This window comes from Rhyacophila brunnea, unplaced genomic scaffold, assembly GCF_057557595.1.
Source record: "Rhyacophila brunnea isolate RB1 unplaced genomic scaffold, BYU_Rbru_1.0 scaffold_13, whole genome shotgun sequence".
Lineage (NCBI taxonomy): Eukaryota > Metazoa > Arthropoda > Insecta > Trichoptera > Rhyacophilidae > Rhyacophila > Rhyacophila brunnea.
In genome coordinates this window covers 2095550-2101549 of record NW_028232785.1, presented here as the reverse complement: position 1 = coordinate 2101549, position 6000 = coordinate 2095550, and positions in this window count along the sequence as shown.

The following is a 6000-nucleotide window of genomic DNA, read 5'->3' as shown; positions in this document are numbered from 1 at the left end:
AACAATCTAGTGCTATGAAATTACACAAAATGACTCATTCTGGTGAAAAGCCATTTAAATGTAACCATTGTGATTATTCTTGTATACAATCTGGTCCAATGAAAAAGCACAAAATGACTCATTCTGGTGACAAGCTAATTAAATGTGACCAATGTAATTACTCGTGTATCGAATCTGGCATCATGAAATTACACAAAATGACTCATTCTGATGAAAAACCATTTAAATATGACCAATGTAATTAATTTTCTAAAACATCCGGTAAGATGAAATTAAAAACCTAACTAAATTTCTGGCGAGAAGCCAATTAAATATGACCAATGTTATTAGTCTACGTGTGGTGGCATGAAATTCAATAAAATGAAATTCTGGGAAAAAGCTATTTTCTTGTGACCATTGTGATAACTCTCGAATACAATCTGGGGCAATCAAAATACACAAAATGATCATTCTGGTAAAAAGCCATTAAAATGTGACCAATGTAATTACTCATGTATTCGATCCAGTAGTTGAAACACACAATATGACCCATTCTGGTGAAAAGCCTTTTAAATGTTGAAAGTTTAGTTATACATGCATTAGATATGGTACTTAATTGTGACCATTGTAAAAACTCTTGTAGAACATCTAGTAAGTAGAAATTACTTAAATTAGACATTCTGGTGAAAATCCATTTAAAATTGACCATTATGATTATTATTGTAGCATATCCAGTGCAATAAAAATACACAAAATGACTCATTCAGCCAAAAAACCAATTAAATTTGACCAATGTGATTACTCTTGTATAAAATAAGGTAGGATGAAAATGCACAAAAAAACTCTTTCTAGTCAAAAGCCATTTAAATGTAATCAATGTGATTATTCGTGTGTACAATCTATGCAGCTGAAAAGACACAAAGCGTCGTATTCTGATTAGAGATCAGTTAATTTTCTCATGTGTCCGATCTAATAGGCTTAAATCTCACAAATCGTTATATTCTAGCAAAAAAAAATACTACTGTGACAAATATTGCTATAACCCATATATTTTAATCACAAAAAAATCACATGTAATGTAGGCGTACATACAGCTATTTATTTAGAATTTAGATGATCGTTTACTCTCAAATTAAGAAGTATGTTGATTCGAATCTGTTATCGGTATAACATAAGTACTTAGATCAGTAAGTAATGATTATGTTTATTATAAGCAATGCTATTAGTTTCCGATATATTTTATTCAAGTTTAAGTCTTTTTGTAATTATACAAAAAAAAACAATCTGCACCCTTTTCTGAAATGATTTCTACAGATAATTCAGTGCAGTGCCCTATTTATATAATTATTTTAAAAGAAAAACGATAGCTGCTTCTCAAACAAGGTGTATGAGGGTAGAATACTTATGAACCTATAGTACTTAAATAAATAAAATAAATAATCGTGTAGTTTTTGCCTAAAGTTGGAATGTCTCGTTTTCATGTTATGATGTGTCATGTTATTACATGGCCACACTCTTATGCTGGCAACTCCACGAAAAGGAAGCATAAGGACGCATGCGCGCGTCGAAAAGTTCGAAAAAGATTCGTTGGAATATTTCCGGCGCCAAGCGGGCACACTTTTTACCTTGAAGTCGGAGCAACACGCTCTTTCAGTCTCTTGCATCCAACCGAAGAACATCTCCCGCGGACCCCGTTGTCCCGCCGATGAAAATGGCTCTCAGTCTCTGGCATCCGATAGAAGAGCATCTCCCACGGACTCCGATGTTCCGCCGATGAACATGGCCATCAAACCCAGACGTCCCGCGATAGAGAATCACGCTCAGTTCTGCTTTGGACGGAAGATGGGCCCAAAGCGAATGTCGATGGCTTCTAAACCGAGAGTATTTTAATCTGGTATTTTCATTAATTTATTTACGAAACGGTCCACCGAACTAACTTTTCTATTTGAAGTATCGTTAACTAATCATTTTATAGCAGGTGCTCGTTCTTAACTAATCACACAACCATTTTTATACTTTATTACTTGCCTGCTTGTTTAATATCTTATATTAAATTATACATCTGTTAAAATCTATTACCCGCGTTTTGTTTATTATCCATTAATTGTCTCTACGCACTTCATAGAGTGGCGTTCAAATTATCTTCTTGTATTCTTAATTATAGCGGATACCGAATGACAAATGCAGTCCGACAGGTAACTCAGGCTTAGGGGTATGTCAAGCTCTCACGATCCTGTCCCCGTGTCTCATGCTCTGCCGCATTCTTTCCCTTCCTATCCTCTCCAGGTCCTCAACTAAATCCACGCTCCCTATAACCCAGGCGCAGCTTCCCATCCTTCCTTCATAATTCCTATCCTACTCATATTCATACAATCCTACCGTCCTTATTCATATAAATCCTACCCACTCCAATCCCTCTTTTTTACTACGTTACAGATGAAGTAATTGCAACATGAAATTTATTTGTGCTTTATGTGTATGTTCTTTATACAGGATCACCTTGATTATTTTCTAGCATAGGTACATATTAATGTATCTAGACACTCAATCCCTTGCCCCACGAGATATATTGGTTTCTGTGGAAAAGTAGATACCTATCAGAAATAGAATAGCTTCTAATAATTACATCATATTCGATGTAGAAAGCCTCAATCAATGATATCGATTGTTTCTAACAAAATATTTTTTCCACCAAAAATTAAATAAAAACTGAATTAAGTACAAAATAAAGATTATTTAATGTAGGTTAATAATATTTCATTTTCGTTTTTTTTCCTTTTAATAACGACACAACGTTTATCTTCATTTCATTACCTATTGAACCTCAAGAGAACAAAATCATTACTAGTATAAAAATTAGCGTCGCCAGACACCATCACAAATTTCTCATTTACAGCGAACCAATCAAACGTGCGACCCATTATAGATATTTAGGTACAAGGTTTAATGAGAAATGGGACCAGTCTTAGAAAATAAAAACTAGATTTGGGATCGCAAGGAGTGCCTTCCTCAAAATGAGTCGCCTCTAAGCAATCAGACTAGGTCTGACACTGCGTATGGTGTTTTGTTATTTTTTCTCTTAATTCTTTTCTATGGTATGGAGTATGGTCGTAAAACCAAGATATGTCACGGAGACTTGAAGCATTCGAGATGTGGCTGTATCTGTCTGTCAAGGCTGTCACAATTCGTTGGACTGACCGGGTGACAAATGTTGAAGTTGTCAATCGAATGGGGAAGGACCGAGAAGTTCTGCGTAGTATCAAAACCAGAAAACTACAGTACCTCGGCCTCATTATGAGAGGACAAAAGTACAGCATTCCTTACTTGTCATTCAAGGAAAAATCAATGGTTAGCGTAGCAGAGGACGGCGCCGCATTTCGTGGCTTAAGAACCTCCGTGATTGGTGTGAGTGCAGCTCCACTGTACTGTTCCGGGTAGCACACGACAGACCTAAGATCGCCTTAATGGTGGCCGACCTCCGCTAGAGGTGGTACGATAAGAAGATTGCTATTTTACAAGGTGTTTCCTTACATTTTTGTATTAAAAATCGCGTCTACAATTATTTGTCTTATTTTATTTTAATAAACTGCTCGTAAATTTTTAGTCATAACTGGCCCAAACTAGGATACAGCAATTGTCATAAATTATAGGTGAAAATTGTACACGAACTGCTTGAAAGTTGTAAATGTCAAAATTCTTTCCAAATATTGAACATGATCTAATACAATTTTATTGTCCATCTATTTTTGTGTCCCGGCGATGATAGGAGGCACTGTTCATATTTGGATGTCCTTGATCTGGAGCAGGCTTGAAAATATATATTACATTCATCAATTAGTGATTGTCACATAAAACACACTACGCCCAATTATGGTTTCTGGAGCTTGGTAACTCGTTATTTATTAGAAACTAATCGACGAAGTTTTTCAATACCTACTGGGGTCGAAATTTTGTTCGACGTAATGTATGACTTTACTGTTCAAAGGCTTAAAGTTTAAATTTTCCATAACCATGTGTACGATTCAATTTAAAAACAAATTTTTCTGTTATGGTTACTTATTTTATGTTTGCTACGCCACCCGCAAAGACAAGCCCGATTTTTTAATTTTTTTTTTTTGGATTATTAATAACCATGTTTTTGCTTTTTCGCATAAGGTGGTTGTTATTAATTTTGAACAATCACAAACACCCAGGCTTTGGGAAAAACACATAAATGTTTTTGTCATGACCGGGAATCGAACCCAGAACTCTCGGGTGGAAGGCCAGCGCCTTACCCACTGCACCACGAGAGCCACTCCCGATTGGACCCAGTCAGTTCAATCACACATAGATCGGGCCTTCTTAAACAACAGGGTTACACAGCCATGGGCGCCGGCAGCATGGTGCAAGTGCACCACCTTTGGTTCAGATTTGTTTTTATACACCTAATAATAATTATTGAATAATATATAAATATTACAAAGTACTTATTGGAGCAAGTTCTACACATTAAAAAATCATTTTAAGAGTAAAAAAACAAATTTAATTAAAACAGTTTTTAGAATATTTTAAGTATACCTACATATTTCATTTATTAAATAATAATTTTAATGCAATCTCTGCGAGTTTGTGTATATTATTATCTGCTTCTTCGTTGTCCATAATATTTCTTTTTCTATGTAAACTCATCATACACAAGCCGGATAGTCGAACATCGCACATAGTTGACATTGTCCATATCCTCAGCGTGCTAAATGAGCGTTTCACGATATAAATGTTGTTATGGGTAGCGTGAGGCCAATTTTAATGGCTTGTAATTATAAATTATAGATAGGTAGTGGCATGGCTTATTATCAAGTAATGCGGTGGAACGGCATTCCGGCACTTGTTTTCACGGTAGGTACTTTTAATAAATTAGAAACATGTCAATCACACGACAACTTTACTAGACGAGAAATGATTTGTGGATAACATGAGATTTGGACAAAACATAAACAAAAGAGAAACACCATAAAACTAACAAAAGATGAATACATTACAAAAGAAATCTTTTTGGTGGCAATAATTATTGTTATATAAAAATAATATTATAATAGCACGACATCAGGCTCAATTTATATTCATTGCTTTAAAAATTATTCTCGCTAGATTATGATAGGTACCTACACGATAAATAATAAACCACAAATAACAGTTAGAAAACAAATATTTGCAAAAGCTTACGCTTAAGCCAGTTATCATCAGAACATAAAATAAAATGTACAATAAAAACCATTGAACTTTAAGATTAATAACACAAAAACGTGTATAAAAGATACATAATAATCATTCATTTACAAAACAATCAAACTCCTTTTTACCAAGTCATCGGACGCTAAAGACGCACATGGTGCGTAGTGACCAGGCGGCCGACAATTTTTTCAATATTTATTTTAATGTCTCTAAACACTATAAGACGTACCTACCTACTTATTTTTCTTACGACCATGTCCGATCCTAATAGGATTGTATGGGCCTCCACAGAGTAGAGGTTTGTATTAACAGATTTTGTTTTTACGAGAAATGGATGTCGGCCACTTGCTCAACCTATTAGGTCCATACCCTGACTCATACACAAATTGGAAAACAATATTATGTGTATTTACCAGACCCAGGATTCGAACCTGGGACCCACGGCGTGATAGTCCAACGCTTAAGCCACGCGGCCACCATGGCTTAAGCGACGACTACCACCTAGCACCTACTTATAGAGACAATAAATATTTGTTTTTGTTCTGCAACACGCAATCGTCGCTATGTTAGAACATAACTATACTGTCTTTTTACTCGCAAGTATGTTTTTAAATACAAAACATGCAGCTACAGATGTCAATAGGTAGCCTCTCTATCGGCTATTCCTTCATGCCATGTAAAGCAGAACCTAATTTTTTACATTACATTAAAAACGGTGAAATAATATAACGACTCCTTTCATTTATAAGATAACTCCGATACGTTACTTGTTGGTGTCGACAGAACTGCCTGTAAATCGAAACAGCTCAT